Genomic DNA, 16957 nt, shown 5'->3' on the forward strand with positions numbered 1-16957 from the left:
GCCACCCCAGCACCAGCTCAGCGTGGGGCTGGCCCTGGGCTTCAAGAACAGGTCAGCTCCTCATAGGGTGCTCCTCATAGGGGGCCTCCACGTGCCCCCACTCCTGCCTGGACCCGACTCTCCCGCACCCCGTAGTGCCCCCTCCCCCAGTGATGGTGCCGCCGGCACCACAGGCAGCCCTGGGCAGCCACACCCCTCGCCTCTGTGCTGCTGCCACCCCCCACCCCCCAACGTGCCTGGTTTGTCCCCATTAATGTTCTTAATGGCGTTTTTTGATGACGGAAAGCAGAAACCTATACTTTTGACAATCAATTCATTATCCTTTCCTTTCATGGTTAGTGCTTTCTGTAGCCTAAGAAATCTTTGCTCACCTTAAGGCTGTGAAGATATTCATCTGTCTTTTTTTAAATGAAGTTTTTGATTCTGAGTTTTACATTTACGATTCATTTCATTATTTTTGAAAATTCTAGTGGTTGTTTAGAGCCATAAACACTAGGGAAACTCTGAGGTTCCTGAGAAGACCGGATTGTACTCTAGTGGCAGACCACAGAGGGGATGTCAGCTCCAAGAACGGGCCTTTGCTGAACTAGTGGCTGTGACCCACCCACAGGGCCACCACTGACCGACTGCAGGCCACAGATGGTTGACTCAAGACTCACCAGCCAGAGGAAAAGCTACGCTGACCTTCTCACGTCCAGCTGGGGGCGCTGAGCTTCCGATTACTAACAGAGACAACTGCACTGTGACCGTACACGGGACAGGCCTTAGCGGAATTACCAGGAGGCCACATGAGGGGGCCAGGCGAGCCCCGACCTCTGAGGGTGCCCTGCAGATGGCCATTCCTCCAGCCCTGGGAGAAGCCTACCGTGTGTCTGTCTCTCCTGGGGACCCTCGTCACCCAGGACCCTCAGGGCCCTGCTGGCACACCTGCTGTGCACCTTGTCTGCCCTCCCACCGTGTGGGACCCAGTGCTCTCATCACTCTTAGCCTAACACTGGCCGAGGGGTTGAAAGAGCATAGTGGGGAGGCTTTCCAGCCGCCTGCGCTCCACGGCCCAGCGGCCCAAGGACTCCAGAGAGAGGAAGGATGCACCAAGGTCACACAGCTGGTGGCTGATGGCACAGGGATTTGAGTCTGGGGCAATCTGACTCCAGAGTCATGTCATAGCCCAAGAAAACCAATGGACCTGCGGTTTCCGATGGCTCTCTCGGTCTCGTGAGCAGCCCCCAGGCAGGCCCCCCAGCACAACAGGCACCAAGCAGGGGTTCAGTTGTGGGGAGCCCCTGAAAATCACAGCCCACCAAGCCCCACGGGCCTGGCCCATGGGGGCCCAGCTGCACTGGCGCTGCAGGGGCAGCCTGCGTGCCTCCTTCTCGAGGAAGGAAGCGCCACCTGACTGTGACCCACACGCTCCTGGTTAGCGAAGAACTGAAAAGAGTTTTTTTTAAAGCAAAGTTCTTTTCTTCTGGGTCTCTTAAAAGAGACTCATTCCAGCATCATATCTCACTGAAATAATTTTGGATGTCAATTGTGTGTCTCTAATGAGCCCAGAAATTTTCATAATTATCTTTTTTTTCAAAACCATAATTATAGGTTCAATATATGCTACAGACAAGAAATTTAAATAGCGCTTTGTACACGCTCAAGCATTCTGCTCTTTCTTTCAAACACAGAAAAACACTTGAAGAAGGTCTCCAATTACCCTTCTTGTACTATTCTTCCCTCCTTGAGGCAAACACTGGGGGAGGAGAGTCTAACTACCCAGAGCCTCGTCCCTGTGCCCCAGCCCCGGCCCCTGCTCCTCGGGCATCCTGGCCTTTCCCATGCTGGCTCAGAGGGCAGGCCAACCATGAACCGGGACCACGTCTGTGCACAGTAACTGGCAGGAGGTAGGACGTGTTAGCTGGAGCTGCCCCCCCGTACAGAAGGCCCAGGCAAGACCTGAGCCAACCTGGCGACTTCCCATGGGTGCCGGGACAGTGTGGCAGGGACTCCCCAGCTCAGCGCCCTCTGCTCCCAGTGTGCTCCAGGGCCTGCTCTCGCTCCTTGAGTGGAGGGGCCCCATGGGGACAGGACAGGGACAGGGACACCATGACTCTCCAATCATTCATTCACTCATTTATTCATTCACTCATTCAACACTCACTGAGCATCCCTGTCTTGGAATTCACAGCCAAGCACACATCTCTTTTCACTCATACCTACTGTATGCCTGGTATAGTTTGGCGCAGGGGAGCCAAGGAAAGGGAGACTTGGATCCTTCGCACTCAGAGCTCCTCTGCTTCCTGCGAGTCGTGGTCCCACCTTGACCTTGGCTGAGAGCAGAGAGAAGGGCTCTGTCTTACTGCTCTTTGAGTCACCCTTTCTAAGCCAAGTCGATGTGGTCCCTGCCTGGCCACCTGCCGCTCTCAATCCCCAGACACTCCCTAGCATTCCCGGCATTTCTGCTTCCAGCTTGTGTACGTGTTGCATTCTTCTCACTTCCAAATAGACCTTGGGCATAAACGTTGCTGCTACACCCACTTCCTGGTGATGAAGCCGAGGCCAGAGATGCCGCCCTTGCAGCAGCCACAGGCCTCCCGTCTGGGCCTCTCCTCCCTGGATTTGCTTTTGTCACAGCAGGTCAGAGAGCAACACTTGCGCTCTCTTGGCCAAGAACAAGTTGTCTCCTGGTAAGACTTCAGTGTTTTCTCTCTCTCCAAATGACTAAGGCCAGCCTCTCTTGCACCCCAGAGCTTCTGGGAATTTGTTTACTTTTGAATCCAAGAGCCCATGCCCCGGGAAGAAGGCCGGGCAGGAGTACAAACACGTGGCCAGTGTCAGAGGAGAGACTCCCAGGGGCACCTGTCCTGCGGCTGGGGGCCAGGAGTAGACTCGGCTGCCTGCGGCATGGACAGCGGGACGGCGGTGCCAGCACAGCTGCCCCGATGTGGGGGCAGCTCCGGGTCCGTGCCCCGCAGAGGTGGAAGGGCAGGGCCGCTGGGGCCTCGGCACACGGTGCCTTGGGGCACTGGCATCTGGACAGTCTGCTGCTTCCTCCTGCTCGCCACCCTGCGAAGCCAGCTGGAGAAACCTGAGAAAAAAACAGTGCTCTGGTCCCAAGAGACTGAATAAAGCCCCTTTCGTGGTCCAACACGTACTGAGAACACACTCTGTGCCGGGCGCCAAGTCGTCTCCTCCGAGGGGATGGCTGACAGTAAGCTAGAGAAAGTAAAATGCAACAATTCCAGAGAGTGATGAGTGCTGAGACAACAGGGGTGATGTGCTCGAGAGTGACTGTGCGAAGGACGGTCGCCACCTTGGACAGGGTGCTCAGGGAAGGCCTCTCTAGGGAGGGGACGTTGAGTTGGCTCACGAGTGAGCAGCAGCCAGCAAGTGTCCAGGAAGGGGAATCCAGTGGAGTCACAGGCCGGCGTGCCTCCCGGGAGCTCACACAGGACTGTGTCTGTGAGGAGGAGGGAGGTGTAAACGCAAAAACCAAAGGCTGTGAGGAGAGCGGGGGCAGGTGGTGTGGCCGAGCGGTCAGCGCCTCTGGCTGCCGGGTAGACGATGAATTCCCAGGGAGCAAGAGACAAGGCCAGGGGACGGGAGCTGGTGGAGTTCTAATCTTAGTATTTTTTGTACCCATTTTCCGGAGCCGCTTCACATCCCTAAATACTTAAGTAACGCCTTCCAGACAGGGGAGCAGGCTGCATCTTCACATCTTCATGCACCTCAAGGTGAAGACCGCCTGCACTTTTCCACCCTCTGCAGGCCTCCCTTCATGGAGCCCCAGCCAGGACGGGCCTCTGGAAGCCTGTGTGGGCGGGACACATCTGTGCAGCCGGCAGTTCAATACGAATCATAACTGCAGCATACCAGGCGGCCCGGGGGACCCATGAGGTTCGTTCAGGAGCCAAGAGTTTCCTTCCAAGTCTCTCCCTGTCTCCCTGTGGGCCCGCTGCAGTCCTGCCCACTGCGGTGGCGGCCCAGCTTCCTGTTCAAGGCTCTGTCCGGGAACACATACCTCGGTGGGGCAGTAAAGGTGAGCCGAGGCCTGGAGCCTGCCTGCCACATTCTCTTCACGTGTGTCTCTTAAAGCATTTGGTGAAGACACTCTTTCTCCAGAACGTTCCATCCCACTAAATTAGAAGCCTATACAACAAAGGGTTCTCAAGGCTTACCTGGGAGGTAGGGAGACTGCTCCCATCCCTCCACCGCCCCCCCCCCCCCACACTGCCAGTTGTGAGAGCAAGGCTTGGGGAGAGGGGCGGGCACATTACTGGCCTCATTCAGCCCGTGGATGGCCTTGATCCCCGACAGTCCCACCTCTTTTGTTTGCTCTGAGACCCGTCCTACCACAGAGACAGAATGTCTTGTAGCCAAGGTGGTGACTATGTCTCACTGAGTCTCCCCTCCTTTCGACTGGCTGCTTTGAGAATGGTGCTAACAGGGCTTCAGAGCATGTCCAGGCCCAAGAGAAAAGAATGACGTGATAGATTAGTGATGCTGGCCCCGATCACGGAGAAGACAATACAATAGACACCCACGTGCCTTTGTTTGCCAACCAAAGCCTGGCAGGTTTGAGATAATCGGGAAGAGGCCCTGCACATGAGCCCTGGACTGCAGCTCCCTGCGCAGCTGAGCTGCTCGAAGGCTGCCGAGTCTCCAGGCCGAACCAGTCCCAATATTCCAACCAGCTCACAGCGATGTGGGCTCACAGGACAGCCCCTACCAAGGACAACTGCCCAGCACTACCCTGATCCACTCCTTGCCTTTTCTTGACTTAAAACTCCCTAGTTATACGACAACTGAAAGGTTTCAAACCCAGAATCTCCTTGGGCAGGCATTCTCCATGGTAGACCATGAAGCCTCAGATCCCTGCTAACACACCAAGCTAAGTGGTAAGAGTTTTAGTTAAACATCAATTGAAAGAAAGTTTAATACTAAAGAACTTGCGGAACATCTCAAACTATTAACATTCCTGCAAATTGAATGAGGAAAAAGTACATTGACTGAAGGAACCAACAAGAACACATCTTAGAGACAACTCTTTTGAAATTAAGATGCCTTATTTGGTTTAAGCTTTTAATTTGATCTGAGCTGGTATTAGGGTCTGTTTTCAAAAGGAGAAAACTTAAAGGTATTCAAAGCAACCTTACTCTTGGGGCCTTACGTTCTAGCCCAAGTCTTCTGTCTTCAGCTTTTGTTGAAGACAGGCTGGATTGAGTCCAGCCCGTTGAAAACAAATACCCATCTCTTAGTTGAGTGACAGGTTTAATTAGCAGTCACATTCCATTTTAATTGCTAGATTATTAGTGAAGACAGCATCTCTGTGGGTGACTGCATTGCATGTAAATTTGGAGAGAGATGCTAGCTACCTAACTTTTTCCAAAGAAATGGAAATGCGCAGACAGGGCTGGCTCCTCTCGGCTCGGTGGCGGCGGGTGGCCTCCACTCCTTCCCCGTGGCTTCTCCTCTGGGACACCTTTTCATAGCGCACGCCCCTCGGAAAGGAAAAGGCGGGATAGAACTCTTCACCGCTAAAAAAGCCTCCTTAATAAATCCATCGAGACTGTTTACTTCTCCACCTGCATAACAAGTGATTTGAAATAGGTTTAAGCGGAAAACAGACAAAGCCATTCCCAGTGGGTCTGAGTCTCCCCGGAACACCAGCCCCGCTTGCTGGCTGCTCTGAAACAGGGGCCACTTTCCGACAAAGAACTAACACACACTGTTCCCCTCTTTTATGAAGATATGTCAGCTTGAATAACATGATTTGAGTAGATTTTGGGTAGGCCTCAGGGTTTCTCTGAGCCCTCCTAAAAGCTGACAAGTCCTGGTAAGCCCCAGTGGACAGGAAGAGCCCCCTAAAGCAGCCGCACTGAGCCAGGGACAAGGTGACCAGTGGGCACCACAGCTGGGCAGCAACTGGTCTGTCAGGGCCCCTCCCCTTTGCCCAGCATTCTGCTGCCTCCTCTCAGCGAATCCTCACTCCACCCCAGGTGGCAGGAACCCAGTGATTTCCGTCTTTTCATACAGCTCAGGAGGTAGAGGCATAAAGTCTACCTCCGATCTTACTCATTTTGTGAAGCTGTTGCGTCTTTACAGGGCTGGTCATCAAGTTTACCTGCAGTTTTTCTAGTTTCAGGGATGGCCCAGTTCCTGCATCCCAGGGTGCCCCTGGGTCCCGGACGGACCACGTGGCTGTTCGGCTGATTTCTGAGTGCCTGGAGAACGCACGCAGGACGCCTCCAACAATGCCTTCCGCCTGCAGGGAAGGGGTGGAGCAATGGTAGGCTTCCCAGAAGGTGAAGATGCTGACCTGCCCTCTCCCCTACTGCTGTGCGACAGAGCACCAGGCTGGGGGCCGGCAAGAGCCACCTGTGCTTCCTGTCACTCACTCCCCGTGCGGGGAGTCCTCCTCCTCCTCACACACAAGCCACAGCCTCTGAGTAACAGGAATACCTGTGAGTAAAATTTATGCTTCACGTTTCCACTGGAGTCAGCCTTTTAACCCTCGGAGCACTTAATTGCCTTTTCCAGGTTTTGCTTTAATAATCAGCTTGACTTGCCAATTTTGGCTGAAATGGGAAGCGCTGAACGTGGGACTGGAAACGGAACCTCGTTACTTGACACTTGACACAGCTCATGCCAAATCCTTCATTCATTCAACTCATTCTTGCGGCCTGTTTTCCTAAATGACAGAAATCTGCTTCACATGTAAAACTTCTCAACTCCGGGGGCATCCTCAAGGCTGAATTTTTGTAAAAATGCCTTCCCCTGACTGTAAATCACGGGATGGTGCAGTTCTCGGCCCCCGGTCTCTCCCACAGGAGCTCGGCCTCTCTATCGGGGCCTCCGGGGCCCCATGCTCCCCCTTCCAAAGTAAGCACAGCACAAGGTGTGGACATCTGGTTCCTGTTTCTGCACTCAAAATTGATCTGCTGGGTGATTCTTGGCAAGTCACTTAACCTCTCTGAGCTTAAGTTTCCCTAATCCGGCCTCACCAGACACCTCTCCTGGCCAGTTAATGAGCAGGTGTGTTACCGAGGGGGGACCTCGGCCTATGGTGTGCAGTAGCAAATCCCAGGGAAGACAGTGGACAGGTGGTGGGGGAGGGGGTAGAGGAGGTTGAGAATCACAGCGCAGCAGTAGCAAAAGCCTGCAAAACACAAGTGGCCTGAAGCGGGGAAGGAGTTATTTCTGGAATCACTCCTATTTCACTCTCAGACTACCAGGGTCTCCGTGCACAGAACCAGACCAAGTCCCTCTGGCTCTCTGGGAGAATTGCAGCTCACCTGCCTCCACCGAGTCTTCCCAATTCGCCGCCCCCTGGCTGGCTCTGTTCTTCCCCGAATGTCCCACGGCTCTGGGATCCCCCTGCCTCGAGGTGGCATCACACACTGGCACTCCCACGTGCCGCATGCTCTACAAACCTCACCTCGTTCCATTCTTCCCTACATCCATGTGGACAATTTGGTATTTTGTCTCCACTTTGCAGATCAGGAAAGTGTGGCACAAGGAGGGTTGTCAACTCCTAGGGGGACTGGTTCACCCTGGCTTGTCAGGTCTTTCCTGGTTCTCACACTGAATGCTCCCTTTCCTGGGACACCCCTCGGTCCCCTGAGGATGCCCCTCAGTCCCAAGCAAATGGAGACAGCTGGCCACCCTAGTTGGAATGCAGATGCCTGGCTGACCCAGACAAGAGCTCCTCACTCTTCTCCCTGTCCACCCTCAGCCCTAAGTCCCCAAGCAGACACAAGCTCCCTGAGGACAGTGGCCAGGTCTTAAGCCTTTATTTAAGAGAACACAGTATAGAGTGGGACTGGGCCAATCTCTGCCAATTTGAATAAAATCATGCCTTCACTTCCATGGAGGAAGGTCAGCTTCCCTGTAATGACACAAATGAGCTGCTTATAAGCTAATCCAGACAAACGCTTTGCACTGTTCAGCACCAGCGCTTTGGAGCTCCTCGCTCCTCTGTTTCTAGCTACAGGGACACAAGTCCGCAGCACCCTGGAGTCTCAGGACCTTCAAAGTTTTAAGTGAAAGACACCTGCCACCCTTGGACCACATAAATCCAAATGTGCTCACACACACGATAGGACTTTGGACTCCACAACAGAGGTTTTAGACTTGCACACCTAGTTCTCAAGGCCTCTCCTCCGTTTAGGCACATCCAACAATGTGGGTATGCTGCCTCGCATGGGTCGATCCGTTTGAACACGCGCTTTGGCTGGCCATTTCCATGGGCGACAGAGGGAAGACTTGTCAGCTGGGGAGGCATGAGAGCTGCCCCAGGTCTCAGAGGTGACAGTGAAGGAGATGTCTGTGAGATCCCCTCCTGAGACCTGGGTGCAGAAGGAGGGAGCTCAGGGAAGATCTGAGAGGCTTGGGAACACCCAGTTCCTGGCTACCAGGGGCCAGAGGACTAGTTTGGCTCATCCCGTCGACTAAATGTGGACCAGAGCCAGCATTTAGAGCTGATCAGAGCCAGCAAAGAAGGGTAGGTTGGGAGCACAGACACTGGAGCTGGACAAACTCACTAGCTATGCGACCTTCATCTTACGTATTAATCCCTCTGAGTCTCCGTTTCTTCATCTGGAAGGTAGAGATAATAATATATCTTATAGGACTATAGTAAGGATGAACTGAGAAATGTGTGCAACGTGTTGAAACTACAAGGATTTAACGAGTGATAGCTATTATTATTTGTTTATTATTAAATTTATTGGGGTGACACAGGTTAACAAGAATACACGGGTTTCACGAACACAGTTCCACAACACATCATCTGCACACTGTACTGTGTGGTCACCACCCCAGTCCAGTCTCCATCACCATTTACACCCCCATGCCCTCCTCCACCTCCCTCCACTCCTCCCCACGGCAGTCACCATACTGTTGTCCATGTCCACGAGTTTTCTTTCTCGTTTCTTTTTTGCTCAATCCCTCCACCCCTGCAATCCCCAACCCCAACAGCTGTCAGCCAGCTTGCCGTCTGTGAGTCTGTCTCTGTTTTGCTTATTAGTTCATTTCTTCACTAGATTCCATATATGGGTGAAATCATATCATTTGCTCAGATGGATGTGCATTGGCCCCCAGGGAGGGCTCGGCCAGGCTCAGGGGAGAAGGGCAGGTAGTGAGAGCGTGTGCCCCCAGTCCCACTTGCTGCTCCCCTCGCCACACCAGTGACAGACACAACTGCTTCCCCCTCGACTCATGCTCGCTGACGTGGAAGGACAACTTTCCCAGTGGATCTCTTTGCATGGGATGTGTTGGCATCTCAGCCGTGTTTTTCTGCATGTCTGTAATAAGCCTGAACCAGCAGCCCCAGAGCGAACAGTCTGGCCCTGGGCCCGACCTCCTGCAGGACTGCCTCTATCATCTAGGCCTCAAAGAATTAAGGAATTTGTCAGGAAGCCCAGGCACAAGAAGGAGCACACTCAGGACAGAGGGAGACACCAGAAAAAAACAGGTTAACAAAAAAGGAGGAGAGAAGAATTGTTAATAAAAGCTGAGGAGTTAGAGGCTGCCTCCTGCAGGGCCAGACAGCCCCACACACTGCCACAGCCCCTGCAGACACCACCGAGCACACAAGCCAGGAAAACGGCGTCTGCTGGTCATAGCTGGCCCGAGTCTCCACAAAACCGGCAACTTGGATCTAAGGTGCTCTGTTTACCAAGTAGGGAAGCACTGTTTTTTTATAAAAACAGTGACATAAAGACAGAAGACTTGTCCTGAGTTGACTTGAAGACAATTACAAAAGAAAGATTTCAAAAATGCTTTGAAATGGTAGCGTTGGAAGGAACCAACGAGTATTTCAGTGCCAAACCTCAGTTATCTAGAAGCCCTGTTCACCTGGAAGTGAAGTCTGGGGGGATCTCCGTGCGCCCCAACCTGGCGATCGATGAAGCATTTCCGGGTGGACTTACTGCGACCCTGAGTGCCACCCTAAAATCTCTGAGGATGGCTCTTTCGATACATTATGACTGGCTTTTAAACCAAAACACACCTAATGATTTTGGAGACACATAGGTGGTCAAATGCTCACCTTCTCACTCAGTCTGTAGGTAGCTGTGTGAAGAATCCTACATGTCAGTCAACCTCCCAGGTTCCCGAGGGCTCGCCACTGGCAGAGAAAGGCCACCAAGATTCAGCTTCACCTGTTCTGGGTAGGGAGACCCTGGATGAGCCAAGCCAGTCGTGCTTTCCCAGTAGACTTTAAAAAGGCATCACGGGCTGGCTTCTGCTGAGAAGAGGCTGTTCTTGTCCTCAGGTGTCTAATGCTCTGCAAAAAGCCCTTTCTCTTTCTCTGAAAGAAAGAGAAGCTCTTTTCAGAGCTTTCAGGAAAAAGGAAGCCCTTCCCAGAGTGTCAGAAGATACCCCAGGCAGCTCATCAGTACATCCATCTCCATCTACCCATCGTCCTTCCATCCGTCCACCTCCATCCATCCACCTACCCACCCATCCATCCATCTCCATCCATCCAAACAGACGGCTGTTTCTGAGCTCTGAAGTCTCGCTGGGGAAGCCTCTGGAGGGCTGACCAGAACGACTCTCCACTGCTCTCACTACTTCCTCTAGCAGCATCAATCTCAACCCTCCACTGCCCAGACCATGTCTCCAAACAACGCACACTGCTGCCACCAGAGTGAAACTGAGGGAACAATGTGTGTTTCATCAGTGTTGGCCAAGGAACGAGGTGGGGGTGGGGCAAGGGTGTGGAAAGGTCTGGGAAGGAGGAGAGAGAGGTCTAGGATATGGAGAAGAGTCAAGCCTCATAAAGACATTTTATGGTGTGGTTAGGCCCAGAACTACTGGCATTGCATATTTACTGGTCCCCTAGGACCTTCAAGAGCTGGGAAGTACCTCCACTCCCAGCCTCCCTTTCTGCCAACTGGAATTCTTGCTGACTTAGCAATTCTGAGAACTTTACCTCTGATCTAACTTGGAATGTTTCAGTTCCATATTCACAAACAGGGTGAGGAAGGGCCTGGCTTGGCTAGTTGTGGAGGCAGAAGCTGTGTCAGAGGCAGCATCTGGAGGAGCCCCCCCCCCCCCAGCTGTGTCGAAGAGCTGGGTGGTCGGCAGCCCAAGGCAGGGCGAGGCCAGGCATTCGGAAGACTTCCCAGAAATGGGCCTGGTGGGCAGCCCGCCCGTCATCACCACACTGCTCCTGAGCAGAGGACACGCACTGGCCCCTCTCCAGTCCTCCGTAAAGAGGCTGGGCTGGTGCCCTAGGCCCAGGCTTCCGCAGTGACATCTGCACCTGGGAGACGACCCCATGGAGTGTGCGAGCAGGAAGCCCTGTAAAAGTCATTTCTCCCCCACGCCAGGCTTGGACTGATGTCCCCACAGGTTTGAAGAGGAAAAGAAGTCACATCCTCCCTGCAGTGTCAGCAGGCCAGAGGGTGACCTTGAACTCTGGTTTCGGTGAGTGACCTAGGGTGTCGGCCTGGCAGACTCCGAACTGAACGCTGGCTGGCAGTCACCTAATGCTGGGTGTACTTACACAGCCTCTGCCTCTAAGGCGTTGTTACTTATTCATCGCGTGTCAACAGGTAACACATGCTCATGGCACAAACCTCAAAGATACTCAGAGAGAAACCATGGAAGTCTTTCTTTTCTCTAGGCTCCACACCACCCTCTTATCCTCCCCAAAGTTAACCAGTACTTTGGGTTCTCACATGTCCTTCTAGCGGTGTGTGTTACACAACTGAGTGAGTGTGTAACTGGGTAACCCTTTCGATCCCCACCCCTATCTTGCCCCCACAAACGGCAGCAGCAGCAGGTTGGCTCTATGGCAACAAACCCTGAGATGGCAACTTGCAGGGTGGGAAGTTTCCTGGGGAATGCGCTCCGGATGACATCTGTGAGGGTGTCTCCCACCTTTCTGTCCCTCAGGTGCCTGCTTCTGGAGCTGCGACACATTCCAAGACTCGGTCCGTCTGAGGAGAGTACAAGTTGAACTTGGGTGGAGTTCCTCCTGGTCTGTGTTCTTTATTTTCTTCAGCATTGGAGTTGGACAGACCCGGTTCCAGATCTCCCCTTTGTCACTCAACAGCCATGTCATCGTGTCAGTAGACTGAGGTGCCACTCCCCATCTGTACAATGGGTGTCGGTGTGCGTCACTGAGAGGATTAGATGAGATAATGTCTAAATGACTGGATCTGGGGCAAGGCTGCCCCCACCCCCGGCCTCCTCTCTCCCCAGCCCCACCTTGCTGTTGGCGCTCCAGCTACTCTGAGCCACGCGCAGTTCCTTGCAGAGCCCTGCTCCGGCTAATGCCACTTATCACCTACGTCTCAGAGTAGCTGCCTCCTGGTGTGGTTGAGTCCACTCTCCCAGGGTCAGCCCAGGCATGTTGCACTGCAGCATTTCTCCTGTTTTCATTCCTGTCCACCTGCCTCCCTCCTGAGAGCTCCACGAGGGTGGGGCCCCGGACCTTTCCCTGGGTTCACGTCTATCTGGCAGGCACTCAGTGACGATTATGGGTTAGAGGGACACAGCAGAATGCAAGGTTGGATAGACGGATGGATGGATGGATGGAGATGAATGATGGCCAGTGATAACCATAGTAACAGTCCAGATACGCTGTGCCTTCCCGATGAATCCTGGTTGTGTAACTTAAAACTATGAAGGACTGCACTGTGTCAAGTGCTGCTCAACTGCCTAGATTGGACGGTTGCCTGCTGTTCATTTTTAGAAATGAACCTGGCCATTTGGGGAATGAGGGCTATATTTGCCATTGGCCCCACTTCCCACCTCCATCTCAAGGATGGACAGCTGGAAACCACCTCAGTAGCTTCACCTCCTCTCGGTTGTTACCTCGAGGGAATGGGATTGGAGTACATCCCACAAGAGCGTCCTTCGTGCATCCACACCACTGTACAGATGAGCTGATTCTCTGTAGTCCTTCAAGTAAAGGCACATACGTGTATATGCATGTCTATACACACATACGTGTAGATGTTAAGTGTGCAAGTTGTATACTCTAGTGCATTATATTGTATATCAGTTCTACCTCAATGAAGCTATAATAGTAACTTTCACAAGTGCTGTGAAAAAAAGGTGAGGTTGGATGTCCATTCCCAGAACACCTGGCTGGACTGGGACTACCACCCTCACTGTCCTGCATTGCCTCCACTCTGACTCGGCCATGGCTGGGCTTACCGGTGAGCAGCTGGAGGTGGTCTTGACGCTCAAGAACTTGACACCTGAGATGAGACCACGGGTGTGAGCAGCAGCGGTCACAGTCCCACACTCTGGTGAGAAGTCTCTCTTCCTGCCATTTAACCTGCCTGGTGACGGACTAATGGTAAGAAAGAAATACAAGGGAAGGCTTGCAGGGTGTCTCAGGCACCGATGACAGCCGCGCAGAAACCTGCTGCGGTTATGGGACGTGCAACCTGGCCCACTCCTCCCTGCTCGTTTCAGGCCCCAAGCCCACAATACCTCCTTTTATGAGCTTCAATATCCCTCGGAAATGCTCTCCTTTATGTTCTCTCCATCTCTCCCCTGGAACATCTCCAGAGGGGTCTGTGATTGGGTTGCGTACAAGTTTCTGAGCTTGCAACTTCCTTTCAGTCGTAAATCACCTCTCACACACTTACTTTTCCTGTCTCATTGTTCTTCGGTATTAATAGCCCCAAATCCCAGGAGCACTGGAGAACTATTCCAGTTTGGGTTTGAAAATCAGTTTGGAAGCTAGTGGTCGGCTTTGCTCAGACTTCCAAGCCTTCAGAGAAGGTCAGTTCCTACAGACTGACCGAACCAGGGCTGGGTGGGGGCTGTGCTGGTGAGCACCCGACTTTGAAAGTCCTATCATTTTCTCTTGAAATGCTAGATCCCTTGTCTCGGTGTTTTTCTCTTAACTCTGTCTCTAAAATCGCAATGTTAATTCTGGAGAGGGAAAAAAACCCTAATGCCTTCTGTTGTGTGATCTGGCAGATTATTTAAAAGACAGTTCATTTCAGGATAGCTCAAATTCTACTATGAAAGCAGAAGAATAAATACAAAATCCCACTGTGTTTCTTAGAACACTCTGATATTATCCTCAGTTTTATGAAAACATCTTTCTTCTAAATGAGTTCTGTGTCCTCCGTGGTCTGCTCACCTTCTGCAGGGAAAGTGAGAAAGGGTGGGACTGCATCAAAGGGGGGGAGAAGGGCTCCCCAGCCGGTGGGAGCAGGACCCCTGCCAGCTCACAGGTCTGTGCCCCACCCCACATCAGACAGCCGGAATGTGCATTCTGGGGTGAAGGGAACAGACCATTGGTTGGGTTTCCCTGGGAAGACAAAGCACCCCTTCACTCATAGCGCACTGACATAAGAGGTCAGCACCCCAAACCAGAGGGGAAAATGGGCCTGAGGGCACATGTGGCAGAGGCTGACATCAGGTTGGAGAGACTCAGCCAAGGACACCGTAGTCAGCAAGCAGGCCTTCTAGAGAGGGAGGGTGAGGGCACAGTGCCCACCGGCTCCTCAGTCGGTGACCACCGGCCTTCCAGCCTCAGAGCTGGGCCTGCCTGGCACCCTGCAGCCAGGCCTGAGCCAGCCGTGCAAACCTGTGAGTTGAAAACTGGAGCCCAAGCTTGGAAGCCATGGCTTTCCTTACTCTAACTTCTTCATCCTTTCTCCTGCCCTCTGACATCAGTCAGGTTTTCCATCCCCCCCTGCCCCCCAGCTAGTTAGGGGTCAGCCTGTAGGTACCCAACACACATGCCCCCCGACTGACCCCCAAGCCCATCCCAGTGCCTCAGCCGCAGGCTCCAGTCTCTCAGCCAAGGGCAGGGCTCAGGTGTGGCAGGGATGAGTGGTTTACTGAGAAGGGGCCCCCTGAAGCTCCCTCTCTGGGACATCATCAACATTTCAAGAGGCTTGATAAAGAAAAAAGGAAGTCTCCTCCAGCTGGGGATTGAGGCTATTAATCTATTCATCAGCGTCAGACAATGTCTCTTTTGAACCTGATATGTCTAATTGTGGAAGAGAACAAAGCCTGACAATTACAGACAGAGACGGGCAAAGAGCATCTGCTTGCACAACTTCAGGACTGCTGCCTGCCGCTGAGGCCCCGAGGGCTCCTCCCACCCCAGGGAGCGGGATCCCTGCAGGGGCAAAGGGATGATAATAAGGCACTAACATTTATGGAACCCTTGCTATGTATTGCACACCGTGCAAAGCATCGTGTGTGAGCTATTTTAATTCTCACAGCAGCACTAAGGCGAACTGAGCATTTTTATGTACATCCTGCCAGTGAGGGAACTGAGTCTCAAAGTGGCAGTGGTTTGCCTGGGGGGACACAGACAGCAGAGCAGGGCTCCTCTGAGATGGCTCCTGAGCCCGCATGCCTGTCTGAGCTGGGTCCCTCCCTGCGGAAGACCGCAGCAGGGCACCTGGGCCCCAGCTCCGGGAGGCCTTGGGCAGCAGCTCCATTCACACACTTGCCCAAGGAAAGACACCATGGGTTGTTTGCTCACGTGTTCCCCAGGGAGCACCCAGACCTGCGCTGGGTGAGACGGGGTGCTGCAGGACAGCAGGGCAACACCAAGTCAGAAAAGCTGTCTCGGTGGCTATCACCAAAGCTAATGCTGAAACCCACGCCCACTGCCCTGGAACCCAGCATGGCTTGTAAAAGTTGCCTACAAAGGCCTCTCCACCGGTTTACTCACAAACTCCCGGACTGTTGATCTCTTAATTGCTGGGAAGGTTTGCAAAGTAGCCATGCTATGTATGGGTAAGAGGTTCCTCTCTGCTGGGCTGGATCTCACTCCCGGGGAGCCCACACATCTAGTTCTGAAGAGGAACTAGTGGTGCGGGTCTTGAAGCTCAGGCACGTGCTGCCTCCCCGGCGTGGCTCAGGCAAGGACTTGTATGTCTGTCCTTCATCCCCTGGCGGCCAGGAGCCATAGCTGGAGCCAGGCCTCGGGACTGCACTCACCTAGATTCGACCTGAGGCTGTTCTTGAGAACTCCAGCCTTTTCTGCCAGCAGCCAGCGTGCTGGAGAGTCTAGCCCTGGGAGCAGCCTTCAACGAATGGCAGGTAGTGGCACCGGAACAGGCATCTCCAGCTTCTTCACCACCCTGGTGGGACAGCCGAGGCAGGGTGTGTATTATCTCACTGAAATTCTGGGGACTGACATCCAGTTGCCCACGGGGGACCTCTTGATCACCTGTCCTTACTCGGCGTCCTTCTGTCCCCCATCTGCCATCACTAGTCCCCGCCTAGAGCTTCCTGAGGGCACATCCCAATCACCTACTCGTGCTCAAACCCTTGTCTCGGGATCTGCTTCAGTCCAGAAGTGTCCTCTCCCCACTCCAGCCCCAGAGAACCTCCTTTATTCCTCGTTTCTTAGGATGCGCCGCAGGCTGTGAACCAGACTGGCCTGGGACTGGATCTCAGGAAGGCACTTTACAGGCTGTGTGATCCAGGCACATTACTGACCTCGCATACCCTCAGTTTTCCCCAAGACGACATGACAGTAAGCACGCTGACACCATAGACAGGTGTGATATTCCTGCATGACACGGTTAGCGCTGTGCCGAGCACACAGTGAGCACCCACCAGGGTGGCTGCCGTCATATTACTTTATATTAGCATAACAGAAGCACCTGCCTTCCCTGTCGCCCGGCTGTGACTTGTTGAGTATCCCATCTCTGACTCTCTCCTCACACCATTGATGCTCCTCAAATGACCCACTCTGGATGAAGGCACAAAGGCCAGTCGCCCTGCGTGTCGGGCTCAGGGGACAGAGCCCCACAGTGCTCCCTGCCTCGTTGATGTTTTCCACCCTTGTCTACTGAACGTCTGGGCTGGAGGAGGCAGCAGTGAGTTACCTCCTGGTCATGATTCCACTCCTCATACGGTAGACTGCCTCACAGGCATCTGTGTTTATCCATGTCCATGTCCCTCTCTGCCAGGCGCACAGTAGGTGCTCAGGAGACATTTGCCAGTGGACTGCAATGATGCGATG

The sequence above is a fragment of the Sturnira hondurensis genome, unplaced genomic scaffold, assembly GCF_014824575.4.
Source record: "Sturnira hondurensis isolate 20B ecotype Veracruz unplaced genomic scaffold, ASM1482457v3 Scaffold0011178, whole genome shotgun sequence".
Taxonomy (NCBI): Eukaryota; Metazoa; Chordata; class Mammalia; order Chiroptera; family Phyllostomidae; genus Sturnira; species Sturnira hondurensis.